At 37.9% G+C, this 13,451-nt stretch overlaps 1 long non-coding RNA gene across 7 annotated transcripts in view; it reads right to left on the bottom strand.

The window, feature by feature from the left end:
* The window catches only part of LOC308071283, a 107,490-nt gene that overhangs the window by 31,693 nt on the left and 62,346 nt on the right, over positions 1 to 13,451 (bottom strand). For 6 of the 7 annotated variants that reach the window (XR_013931059.1, XR_013931060.1, XR_013931061.1 and 3 more), the window contains one exon: positions 1 to 13,451. This exon is cut by the window's left edge and continues 16,824 nt beyond it. This is a non-coding gene — a long non-coding RNA (uncharacterized lncRNA). The other variant, XR_013931058.1, reaches the window with a different exon arrangement.

Raw genomic sequence — 13,451 nt, 5'->3', positions numbered from 1 at the left:
TGTCAAGCTACCTAGATTGTTCCCAAGCTTCCTCATTATTTACCACTTCACCAGCCCTCTGTCATCTCTGTGCTTTATCTGCAATGAGTTTGCACTGCTTCTAGATAAAAATATTGAATAACTTCTGCCTACTCCCAATCCATGCAGACCCTAGTTAGGGGGGGAATAAAAAAAAAGAAAAAAGTCTGACGGCTATTCCGCAGTAGCTACATCTTCAACTGTGTCAGTCAGTTTTTAATCTAATAAATGTGAACTTCCTTGATACAGTATCACTAATTCTTTTACAGAATGTAATGTAAACTAGGTTAAACACCTTACAGAAGTCTACCGGACCAGGTATACCAAGCTCATCACTTCTTTTACCATCTAAATTTTTAATCTCATCGTAATTAAACAAGTCTTGCTTGGCAAGAGCCTATTTCCATAAACCACACTATCTGGTGTTCATTCTGTTCCCATCCTCTCATTCTGTATTAATTGAATACCATATTAGATCCACAACTGATGTCATGCTAACTAAGCTGGAAATAGTCAGATACATGTGGACTTTGATGTGGAGGGTTGTTCTCTTTAAATATTCAACTGTGTTGTCATTACTGAGTCACTATTAGGGATCTCGTCATCTTCATCTACCACTGTAACACTGCAAAGGTTTCTTCTTCCAAAAGAAGAAACTTTTCTTTCTACATAAGAAAACCCTTCTGCCAGGTGTGGTTCTTTCTTAGTATTTTTAGATTCCATATCATATCACCAGCTAATTTCCTTTTTGTCTGTTTTTGCATTGGTTTTTTTATTATTATTATTTTTACTTTTTCCTTCACTTCTCCACTGAACTAGAATGGACTTTAAGCTAGAAGTGTTTCTTTTTTAACTCCCCCCCTCACCCTGCTTGCTGAATTGTGGCATTTTGGTGGGAGGGTCCTCCAAGCTCCAAACTTCATTCACATTTTACTCTTTCAAATTTTGCTTTCAACTAAGTTTTATCTTTTCACTTCTTTCACTTTAAGAAATTCACCTTTTGAAGCGTTAAGTACATATGGACTGTCTCCTGTCTACGTCAACAACAATCTAGCTGAAGTCAATGATCCTTAAGCAACCGACAACTTTCATTTCAGAGATTGATTTACCTTCATTCCTCATAAAAAGGTCCAAAATTGAGTTACATTGTGGAAGGTACAACAGCTTTTGTGTTAGAAAATTATCACTGATAGTTGTAGAAGACTGCAGGAGATAAGCAACATGTCATTCAGTATAAAGATCTTTTTGCCATGGGATAATAGTGCATCGTTCTTTAGTGCATCATGTGCTGGTATCTCTCAGGGAGAGGAAACTGAGCATAGCTGTCCACAGATCTGAACCTGAAAACACAGTGATTTCTTATATTCCATGATTTGCAGATAGACTGGGTTTTATTCATTGCATGCTCATTATCTATTTAGATAACCCACCAGATAAACCAGTAATACCTAAAAGAAGTAGAAAGGTGCTCTCACAGAAAGCAGTCATTTCCTTAAAAGACATGTCTATAATTCCACGCTCCATGCAGTCTCTTATTTCTCATCTTTAACCACGGTCTTGGGCATGCCCAGGGTTCCTGTCCTAAGCTTGACTGCTGTCGGCTCCTGAAGTCTCTGGTGGTACAGCACATCTATTCTCAGCACCATACCACTGGGCCAAACTCTTGTCAATGCATTTAGGACAATGAGGCATGACTGGGGCAGGATGTGGAAAAGCTTGGGCCATTCTGCAGCTCATCAGTACACCCCATTTCCTAAACACAGCATTTCAGCCCTAACCAAGCCAAGCTAACTGCAAGCAAAAAGAAAGGAAAAAGCATAAGCCAAGAAATCAGCATCCTGTGTCCCAGCACAGATGGGATCTATGTATCTTCAAAACCTTAGAGAAAAAAACAATTATTCATTGAGATGGCATCTCATAATTTGATATAAATTCCCAAACTCTTACTGCAGTCAACACAAAGAGAGCCTACTGTCCCATCCTGCCTCTGACAGAAAACTTCTCAAGGAACCTCGGACTGTTGGGGTAGGTCCAAAGAGCAAAGAGACTTTTGAAATAATAGGGAAAGTGCAAGGAAATATCAGAAATGTTCTGATTTTTCCTAGCATTCAGCAGTGTTTCCAGTACCATTTGTTAAATACTAAAAAGTGATGAATTTGGTGAAGCTCTGAAATGGCATTAGTCCTAGCTGTGTCATCAGCTCCAGTGAGAGCGTCACATTAGCATGGGGATTGTCTTCTTCTGGAAACTCTGGTGTTAGCACAGAGTGCATACTCCCAGAGTCAGGGTACAACCTGCTAAATGTTTGCAAGACCTGCCTCCCTTCCTGCAGTCACTAATTTCTGTAAACACAATCTCCTGAGCATCTTGCTTATTTTATTATAAATCCTATTGTCTAGCATCTGGGTAAGAGGAGTTCACACATATCTGTCCTTCACCTTCCTCTCTTCTGCTTATGATTCTGTAAGAACATCTGTGGCAGTGAGCAAGACCACCTTCCCCTAAGTTTGCTAAATTAGGCTGATATCTTGAAAATGGTTGCAAGCTTTTCCCCTTTTCTTCTTTATCTGTCACTGCAGAGACAGCCTGTGAGAACAGATTTCATTTCTGAAGCTGGCCAGCAGTAAGTTTTGTCCTGAACTATATTTATTTTTGTGTTTCCAAAAGTTTCCAGTCAGAGTATCAAGTTTAGTTCTTATCAGATAATTACACAGCACTTGCCTCCTGAGGCAATTTTAAATCAATCTCAGGAAAGGCAGTAACTATACACTGTAGATAATTATAGTCCATTAAAGTACCTTAAGATTAGATTCAGAGATCACTAATCACACAAGGTCATAAATGTACCGCACCTTTCCGTGCTCGTGTCTGAATTTTGATATGTAGCCCTTTCATAGGAAAAAAATATTTTCTAGGGGTTTTTATTGAGCAAAGTATCAGGGGTAAATAGCAAACTAATTAAAACCCTGCTAAATTATTGCCCTAAAATCTATTTCAGTTCTAACCAGCCAGTCACAGAGACAAAATCAGCACGGAGCAAGACTGTCATTTTAAAGATACTGACAAAGCATGTCATATTTTCTATTTAAAACAATGTCTAACCAAACGCCTGCCTTCCTTCAGGAAAATGGCTCCTTTAATTGCAGTGAGACGTGTGAATTGCGCTTGACAAGTATTTGATTAAATCAAGAAGCTTCCTTACGAGTCCCACTGATCAGAAATCCTCCAACTAAGTGTTTTCCCTATGGCAAAATATCATTTTTGCTCAAAACATATAAAATACATTAAGACAATAAAAGCAAATGTATCTGAGGTCAGATTATACCGAGCTGAAACACTCCCTTCCTGCTTTGATGCCGTAGTGAATTGCACCTGGGATGCACCGTAACCATTTAGTATCTTTTGCCATGGTTGTTGGTGATCACAGCGCCAGCCATGGGGGTTGTCGCTCTTCTTGTGGTGGTGTCGTGCCTGTGTCAAGGTCCCAGGTCTGCAATGCCAACAGACTCTTAGTCGGGAAGTGCCAGCCGGCTGACTTGTCCATAGAACAACCACAGCCAGGTTTGGAGAAAATTTGGACAGATTTACTGAACCCAAACCAAGTTGCACGTTTGGTCTAGCGACTTTTAGCTCTAAAGGTAAGCCACATGTGTCAGGGGAAAATGGAATGATATAAAATCCAAAAGGCTTCAACAAAGGTCACCTTGGGCATTACCAGGTCTTTATCCTTTTTGTCATGATAAGACAAAATGGCTTATGTGAGACATTTCAACCTTATCTTTGTTTTATGAGAACCCTGTCTGAAATTTTCTTTTTCCAGCCTTATCCAGATCCCCTCACACCTGGTACAACATCTCCTGCCTCAGCCTGCTCAGGGTACACAGCAGAAACTACCCAGCACCCTCAGTTTGATACTTGCAACTTCAGCTTCCATAAAGTTTTTACCTGCCGGGTTTGCCAGTAGGGCCACGTTTCATCAGCGCTTTGTATGAGTAACACACATGGACCGATGGCTGCAGCATCATGGCAGGGATGTTCACTTGTGATTCCTGCCCCTGGAGGGCAATTGAAGGTGCCTCAGCATGTGGTTAGCCATTTACCACATCACTTGTGGTAAAACGACATCGTTCCTCCATAGCTTGGTGATTAAACTATTTTAGCTCTGCCTTGTAGCAGGAATCTCCGGAAGCATTTCAGAGATACCTGCCTCTACACTGAACATCTTTTGCTGATAATCAGCAGATGAAGGCAAATACCTGACCTCCTAGGGCACTTCTGAAAGCCACCGGGGATGTCAGCCTTCTGATTCATACCTTCAGCTGCCAAAAATTCCAAGAACAAGTGTAAAAGACAATGGAAGGTAAAGATTTACCATCCAGTCAAAACCAAATCTTGACCTGATGCAATTGTAACCCAGTGTTGCGAATTCTGCAGCTATATGGTGAGTGGCTCCTCAGATCCTCACACAACTCAAATCACAGCTCAGATGAGACATCAGGCAGGCATGGGGTACTATCAGACCAAGTCAAAACAAAAAATGGTTCAGTGATTTCTAGTTGATCTTTTAAAGGCCTATTCTTTCTACAAATACTTTAAACTTTTTGTTCCAATACCAGATGAAAGCAGATATTTAAAAACAATTTACCTTGGGACAATCTGCTTTTGCATTGACCCCATTTACTAACATCACAGAAACCAAAAGTACTTCTGTATGATATGAAATACATCTTCTAGTGCCACCCAGAGCAAGTCACCCTTTCCTGGGGACTTTCAAGACCTGTATGGTTGTAGTTTCTCAGGTTTTCAATAGGCTGTTACTGCTGTCTCTGGCTCCATGAAGTAGTCTTACATTAAGAGCTACTTCTTAAGGAGAAGTTGCATGTGTTTTTCAAAGCCCCAGCCCCCTAGATGAGTTATATTTAGGGTTATCCCTTCTGTAATAGTTGATGTCAAGACAACAACATAGTGTTTGCAAACACCTTCCAGTGTTTCAGAAAACTACTCACATCCAGACCAGAAAAAGGGGTGATTATAAACATTAAAAAACTTCTCAGTATATTTACCTGCCTCACCCAGCATACCACATTCATTGAGACTAAGTCAGAATCTCTGAAATATTTTACATTCGTTTGAATCACAGTATTGAACTTCCTCATAATAGAAAAAAACTTGTTTCTGACTGTGAGTGCTCCTTTGGAAAGAAACTGTTCTCAGAGGTGGGGAGGGAGGTTCCTTTATCCATCTTGCACATCCAGAGCTGAGTCTCTCAAAGTTCCCTCGTGGCTCGTCACAAGGGTATTCGTCTCACCCAAAGCCAGGCAATTCATCTGAGCTACTTGCCTGCACTGCTGCTACAGACATTAGAGAGAAACAGGCACTCTCAGAGAGTAATCACCTAATTTTCTTAGACATCTCCTTCAGAATGAGATTAATTTGTGATACAGTAGCTTCCTAACCTCAGTCAGAATCTGTGAAGTGTACGTACAGAAATATCCGAAAACTGCTGACTTCTTTCACATGCAGAGAACTGGCTCATTAATTTTGGTTTGCACATAATTAAAAGACACTAAGAAAGGCTGAAATGACATGGCTTTCTATATTCTTACAATGAGGCAGCTAACACAAAGAACTTGACAGTATTTTCACCCAAAATGCCTGCTTTTGAGTGCTAGTATAAATTCATTGTAAGAGTATACCGCATGCAATAACTCATTCTTGTAAGGGTCAGAAATCAGAAATCTTCTATACATGGCAAAGAAGACTTGTATGCAAGATCACTAATCACTTTTCAAAACAATGGAAAGAATATGATTTCTTATATTTCATTGTAAGTCAATAACTCAACACACTTAACATTGCAAACGCGAGCAGCTCCACTCATCAGTAAAACTGCTCAACAGTATGCTCAGGTTTGCAGAGAAGTCATCACAGAATTGGGAACTGAGTTACCAGAACATCAACAGAGGAACATATAGAAATCTTTTTTTTTTTTTTTTTAAGATTTGAATTGTCTCAGAAATTGCTTAACTTTCAAAACTGGGCTTTAAGATGCTTATCTGGAACGTATCATTAATCATGCACATTTTAAATGTTATATGGTAATGACTGAAATCCCTTGGCGAAATCAGGGTTGTATTGTATTTGCTCTCTACATTTCAGTAGGAAAAAATCCCATTCCCAAGAACATTTACAGTCTTTGAGATACAAGGGAGATGAAAGGTTGAGGAGAGATAGACACAATTAAGTAATAAGTCTTTGAGTAAATAACAGGTCCATGATGAAATCAGCAGTAGAATTGAGGTCTCTCACTTCCCAAACCAATACCTTATACACAAAATCATTATATTCTAATTAAAAATCTTTATCTGTAGAAAATGAATGTAGCATGAATCTGGGATAAGTCTGGTTTCTATGAGAATACTATCTAAAAATAATATTCAGAAGAAAATTTTAAGCACAAGGAAAGTCTCCTGAGAACAAAATTTTTGTGGAACACATCGCCATTTGCTGAACGTGGAAGAAATTACCACTGTGATATAAATGAGGCTCCACTGAAGTAAGCAGGAAACCTCACTCTGAAAGCTCCTGCCTCAAGCTCTCTGCAGACTTCAGTAGGCATGGCTTTTCCATTACATTTATTGCATTACATTGCATAGTTATGGTTGAGTAACATCTGGAAGGTTGTCTCTGCAATGCTTTAACTACTTTTTTACAAATGACAGTCAAGGGGACTGAGGGATCAACAGAAAAGTCCATCACTGCAGAAACTTGCATCAATTCATATCAGAGAAACACCTGTCTCTGTACAGCTCCATGAACAAACACATTCATTTATGTGACAATGCAAATCAATTAGGGAAACAATCTACTTGGTATTGCTAATGATCCATTTGTGGTCCTATTGTTTCAAGGAATGTGTGACAGCACATAGCACGGGATTGACAAACTCCACTAGCACGGAAAACCTCAACAAAGGTCCTCACAAAATACTTTATGGTCTAAAAATACAAAAATAAATAAATAAATAAATAAATAAATAAATAAATAAAGCCAAAACCAAACCTGTATACTGAAATAGAGGCAGAAAGATAAAGGGCCAGGTCTTAGATGAGTGAAGTGTGCATCCACCACACTGAGATGCAGAATGCAGGACCCAGAGTAATACCAGGAGCACTATGAGACCTTCAGAGACTCTGGACAAAATCCAAAAAGTTTCAATGGTTCTTTATTTAGAAATAGCTAAGAAGCTGAGGACAGAAATAAACCCTCATCTTCCTCCTACACCTTTACTCATGGCTGGAGAAGTACTTCTGCCAGTGACCCTAGAAGAAAAAGAAAGAAAAAAACAAACCACAGAAAATAATGATAGACTACAGTCATTTACCCAGAGGTGGGAAAGTTCAGTTTCCTGCTTCGCTCAACTGAAATGAAGTCCATTCTACTATTGGACCAGGAAAGATGTTCTTCACTTTGTTAACACAAAACTGAAAAAAAAATTCAAGATTAGTAAACACAAAGAGAGAGCAAGGAAATAAACCAGAGCCTGGCTTCACAAAGTAGTGGCTGGTATATTCATGTGAGTCCTGCCTGGTTCCAGTCCTTGCTCCTAAGGCAAAGATTTTTACAGAAAAGAACTTTCTGTTCTTCCCCATGCCTGTCTTGCACACAGCCAGGGAACCTTGAAGACTTCTTATGTTTGGATAATAAAATTCATGTTTGCTGAGGCTGCACTAAAGGGAGATTGCTACCATGTATTGTTTATTTCAGTATAATCACTATGGAGAATTACTAACAAATGTTAGTTGTGCAACATTATATTGTTGAGGGAAAGTTAATAACTCCAAGAAGGAACTAAAGCAAAGATCTTCTTGTAAAGCTGGATCTAAACCCAGACTTGTCAAAAGAAGTTGAACTGTGGTCAAGATAAATCCATACAGGGAAAGCAAATTGAAGTTTGGTTCCCAGTCAGCTGTAACTAGAGGGTCATCTATTTCTTGAGACCCCCAGAAGACTCTGAAATACCTGTAAGGAGCATGCAGGATGCTTAACTAACATAGCACCACCTATTCTTGGAAATCAAGTGAATATGTATGATTCTTCCAAGAAATGTCATGCATAAACATATGTATGGTCTATATAACTTTTCCTAAATGTAAGATATGGCACGCACATTAGGTGGAACGATCCCCTGTGCATCCAGCGCAGCGATAAAGGAATGTCTGCTTCTTAATGCTGCATTGGTGTGAAGGAGTTTTCTTATTCCTGATTTCAGTGACAGGATCACGACCCTTGCTTCTTGCTTCCTGCACAAAGGCAGGCAGCAATTTAGCATGGACACTCTTCATTTCAAATGACATTTATTTCATGCAGAGGGTTATACAATCTCCATTTTCATAATATTTCATTTAAATACATCCTGTGTAATGGAATCTTGGTATTTTAATATCACATCGCTGGTAAACGAAACTCTCATCTCATTCAGTAAGAACAATGTTTGGGTTTGGCCTAGAGCGGAGAACAGTGATTGAAGCACTTGGGAATTCATTTCAAAGCACTCTGGAATGCATCGTCATGGCCACATCCTCCTCTTCAGAAAACACCCACAAACAGTGTCAGTCTATAGGGTGCAGGTTTTGAAAGAATGTGTTAGCAATTGTCAGAAGCTAAATAGGAGCCTAAAGGAATGATTAATTAGGAGTACAGCCAGCAAATTGACACAAATGGTGAACATGAATAACACTTGCCTCAACAAGCATTTATAATTTCCTTTCATATTGTCAGAGGCAAAGCCCAGCAAAGATGAACACAAGGCCAGTTTTCAAAGTTTTTACTCACTTTGATCGGATCATTCATACGGTTCTTGATCCCCTTTAATTCTATCAGACAGCAACATTTTCCTCTGTACAATGCAGCTGCAGAATAATTTTTAAAAATTAAGCTGGTCAAGAGAACAAGAAATGGAAGGGACATGTTACAGGCAGAAGCTGGGCAAATGTTTATCGCCTATAGCCATACTGCATCAAATTGAAGAAACAGGGAAAGGTCAGTAGTTAATGATCAGGATAGTCTTTTCCATGCTGGACAATTCACAGAAGTTAGAGTTACTCTACCTTGTAGATAAGGAAGTGCATATGATCAACAGGAATTCTCCAATCTGAACAAATCTCAAGGAGTTAATTCTTCTCATTGATATATTACAGGAAAAATAATTCTTTGCAAAGGTCTGTTATCCTCGTTTAGAAAAAGTCACTAAAGAACATCCAGATTTGTCTCACATCCATCCACCAAACTTACTTAGACGTGGCCATCTGGAGCTGTAGATGGTTGTGCCAGAGCCTTTCCTTCTTACCCAGAGTCACATCAGACATTACTTTCTTTCAAGGCCAAATGAAGGCAAATTGTTGGCATAATGTTTCTCTTAACTATTTAATACATCAAAGTAAACCAATTTTGTAGTTTTGTACTTCTGACAAGTTATATATATTAATAAAGGAGAACACCTGTCTTCTGCTTGAATACGTCGTGAGTGCCCTGGTTTTGTTGCTGAAGAATTCATTGTTATGTTTTAGCAGAGCGTGAGTTTTGGGAATAAAGCATAAAGAAGTAAATTGGGATGAGGCATGAGATTTAGTAGCACTTAAAGTGAACAGTTTTAGCTTTGAAAACAGAGGGAATCTAATCCCACTCTCTAAGTTGTAAAAAGACCTTATGAACTCGTCCAAGAGTTGGGATCAAGCTCAAGAACAGAGTCACTGAGCAGCTAAAGAAAATGAGCAATTATATAAATGAAAGATTAACATTAATACTAGTGTTTAATATCACTATTAAAGAAATAAATACTAATATTAACTTAAATTATAATAATTAAATACAACTTATTTACTCCAAAAGTGAAGGGTAGTCAATAACAGCTACCAGTATGCTTGGTGTCTAGAAATTATTGACTAGGCAACATTCACTTAACATCAGGACAAAGAAGCAAAGAATGCTCTTAATGCCCAGTTACAGTAGAAGCCATCAATGTATTTATTATATGCAAAAGATAGAGTGATATGCAGTAGATTTTTTTATATCTTTCTCAATCTAATTAACACTGTTCTTCAAATAATCTCGTAGTCTTCTTTCACAGAAAAAGTATGTTTGAAAGTTTCCAGCCCTTCCTTTCCAATGGAGGGTCTGTCTCAGGTAAGTAGCACTCAGATACACTGGAAAACACCTATTTTTAAAATATTCTAAGAATTCTTCTCAAGAAAATGCAAAATTTAAAGACTTTTATCATTATGCTATTGAGTCTTGCTTTTTGGTAACTATTTAGTTAATACCTATTACCTATTAACCTAAAGTTAATTACCTATTAATTTTTAGGACAACATAAACTTTGGCCAGTTTAGCACTGTAGTAAATAAGAAACTATTTGTTCCGAATAAATATCCAAATGTTAATATTTCCATGGTGAAAATAAATACTTCCTTTGTTAGTCTGCTAAAAGTATCTTTAGAAAGATTTATGATAAATTCTGTACACATATGTATATACATATAATAAGGCAAAAGTTTTCAGAAGTGGCAATGGATGTAAGCACACAACCTGTCATAGATAAACGGAGCAGTACAAAACGTTGCTGTCCTACTTTATTTATTGCTCTTCTCTTTGCAGATACGTTATCATGGACACTCAAGTGTTACTCATCAAAATCATTTGGGGCTTTCAGGATATTCAGGATAGTTCAGTAACCTGCACAGCTATTTCAGGTTGTAAAGCCATGGGGTGCCCTCTTGTTCGATGGGCTTTTTGTACTCTGTAGTTCTTGTCTTCAGGTCACCGGGACTGGTGCCACAATCTTTGGAACATTTGCAAAACAAAAAGGTAGATAACTAGGCAAACCAGTTTACCTGCATAATTATAGCAATTGTGATAACAACTAGCCATGATGAATGTTCCTTTTAAGGGAATCAGATTGGTTTTAAAAATAAAATGTTACACCAAAAAAAGCTTACAAGGCAAACCATGATTTAAAGGGAAGGACGAAATCTAATACCGGTGAGTTAGGTACACACTAAAGACAATCCATCCTTGCTGCTTCCCAGAGATCCCTTTTATCTCATAACCTAAAGAACACATGATGAATACAGCTAGAAAGAGAAGTACATCCAAAATATCAACAAACCATCTGAGAAAGAGAACCAAAAGAATCCTTCAAAGTGTGTTTTCACAACACAGAGAAAGGATTTCAGACTGTCTTGATTCACTTCAGGGGAAGAGTTGGGTTTGTTGAAAGGAAGGTAATAATGTCCATGTATAATATTGCTCTGCCATTTGTGGGGGCTGAAGGGTAAAGACCCTGTAGTAGCCAACTGTGAATTAAAGAGAAATGAGAAGCAATCAAACTATAGCAATGGCCTTAGATAGTGTTCTTTTATTAATTTTTTTTAATATGACTAACAATGTCTAAATGAAACATTCTTTAAAAGCTAATGATATTAATTCTTAATGAAAAAAAATTCACAGGCACTGGAAGACTTGTGCCATCTGGCTAATGCTCAGAATTTTTACAGAGATCCTAATTAGGTTTCATTACTTGAAAGAAGGCACTAGGTGACGTTTCTTTTATCTCAGAAATCATGACTCCTGCAAAGCCTGTGAAGGAAGCAGAGTGCAAAGGATCTGAGAAACATTCTCAGCTGCTATGTGAAATCCACACTGTTAAGCAAGTTGCTTACTGCTTCTCAGGTATTTAAAAAAAGAAGTTACAAAAAAAAAAGTAGTCTTATAATGAATTCTTGATAGGGTATGTATGGAGGTGTTTGGGTTGTTTGATTTTTCTGGACCTTTCATGTCTGAATTGGAAAAATCTGTAGTTAGTATAGTATTATATTTAGTTCAAAAACAATTCAGTCTACAGCCTTTGTGTCTTTCACAGTAGAAAACTGTAATCTAATTCCAAAGAATGCAATTGCTATAACCGCAGCAAGTTGAAATTGTTCCAGCGACCAGAGCTAATCCTGTAAAAAACATTGAATATCAAAAGAGCAGCCTTTCAGAGACTGATGAGGAGAAAGCCAGTGCAGAGAGGAGAACTGACCACTACTTTACATGCATTTTGTTGCAATAGCTAATATAGGGTATATGGCTTCATTTCTATACCAATACCAGCACAAATTAATCAGATCTAGAGGTTTTATGAAGTAAAATGCATTCTGTATGAAACACATCCAAAGACAGGTGTGGTTGGATGAAGACTAGTAATTTCACAGTTCACCTGACTACCCAAAGACTCATTTAGATCAAGTCTAGACACATTTTGTGAATTTTATTCACAAAAACAGGTCTGAAACCCGTTTGTGGACACTAGTCTTTAGCTATAACATACCACAACCACCTTTTGGCACATCTTTACCCCTCTTACCTTTCCACAATATTTTCCTGAAATTGTAATGGCAGGGAAATGAAAAGACAAATAATATGTATTCAAATGTTAAAAAACCTCCACTTCATTCTAAAATCCAGAAGTTTTTCTTGTACTGGAAACTGTTGTAATTGTACACACAAGTTACAGTCATGGTCTTTAAATTATGTTGCTTACATTTCACATGTATACATATTTCATAATTCCTCCATTTCTTGAAGCCCAGAAGATTATGTCAGTTGCTTTACTTTCCTTATAGAGAAATGGCACCAGCACTAGCAGTTGAATCTATAACATTGACATGATACGAAAGATGCGAAAGTATTGATCAGGCTGCAAAAAAGAGAAGACAAAGGAGAAGAGCCTTTAAAAAAAAATCACAACATTTTAAGACATGTGGGGCAGGCCTGGCTCATAGTTTTTTAATGCTTCATGTGCACAAATGCTAAGCACTTTCATACAAAAGACAAAATAAGTATCTCCCTCTGGATGGAAATATCAATGGTTTTTTTAGAAATCGTAAAAGAACAATGAATAATTTCCAAAGGAAGCACTTCTGTTTGGAAAAAGCAGAGAAAGATTCAGACTACTCTATTGGGCTTCATGAATGCAGGATTTAATAAATTCCTCCATGAAGTCTTTTATGGCCTCTTCCAAAAAGCAAATAGTTTCCATGTGACCAGTCACTTGATTCATCAGTGAAGGGATTCATTTTGCAAAACAAATTGCCTTTAGCTGCCTTATCTTCCCTATGCTGTATTATCCATCAAAAATAAATCCTCCTTGGTATAAGGTAGCTGTTCTTGTGACCTTCTTAGTGCTATACTGAGTTCTTCAGGAGAAGAGCTGGACTGAGTTACAAATGTAGGACATAGGTAGGTATCTCATGATTCTATAGGCAGGTTGCGAAATCTCCATCCTTGAAGATACTTGGAAGAAAAATGAACAAGGCTTTTAGCAAGCTAGAGTGACTTCAAAATTAGCTATGCTCTGAGTGAGGAAAAGAGCAGATGACCTCAGGAATCCC

Source organism: Falco punctatus (assembly GCF_963210335.1).
Source record: "Falco punctatus genome assembly, chromosome: 11".
Classification (NCBI taxonomy): Eukaryota; Metazoa; Chordata; class Aves; order Falconiformes; family Falconidae; genus Falco; species Falco punctatus.
The sequence above is the reverse complement of the archived record's forward strand: the minus strand, read 5'-3'. Positions and strand labels throughout refer to the sequence as shown.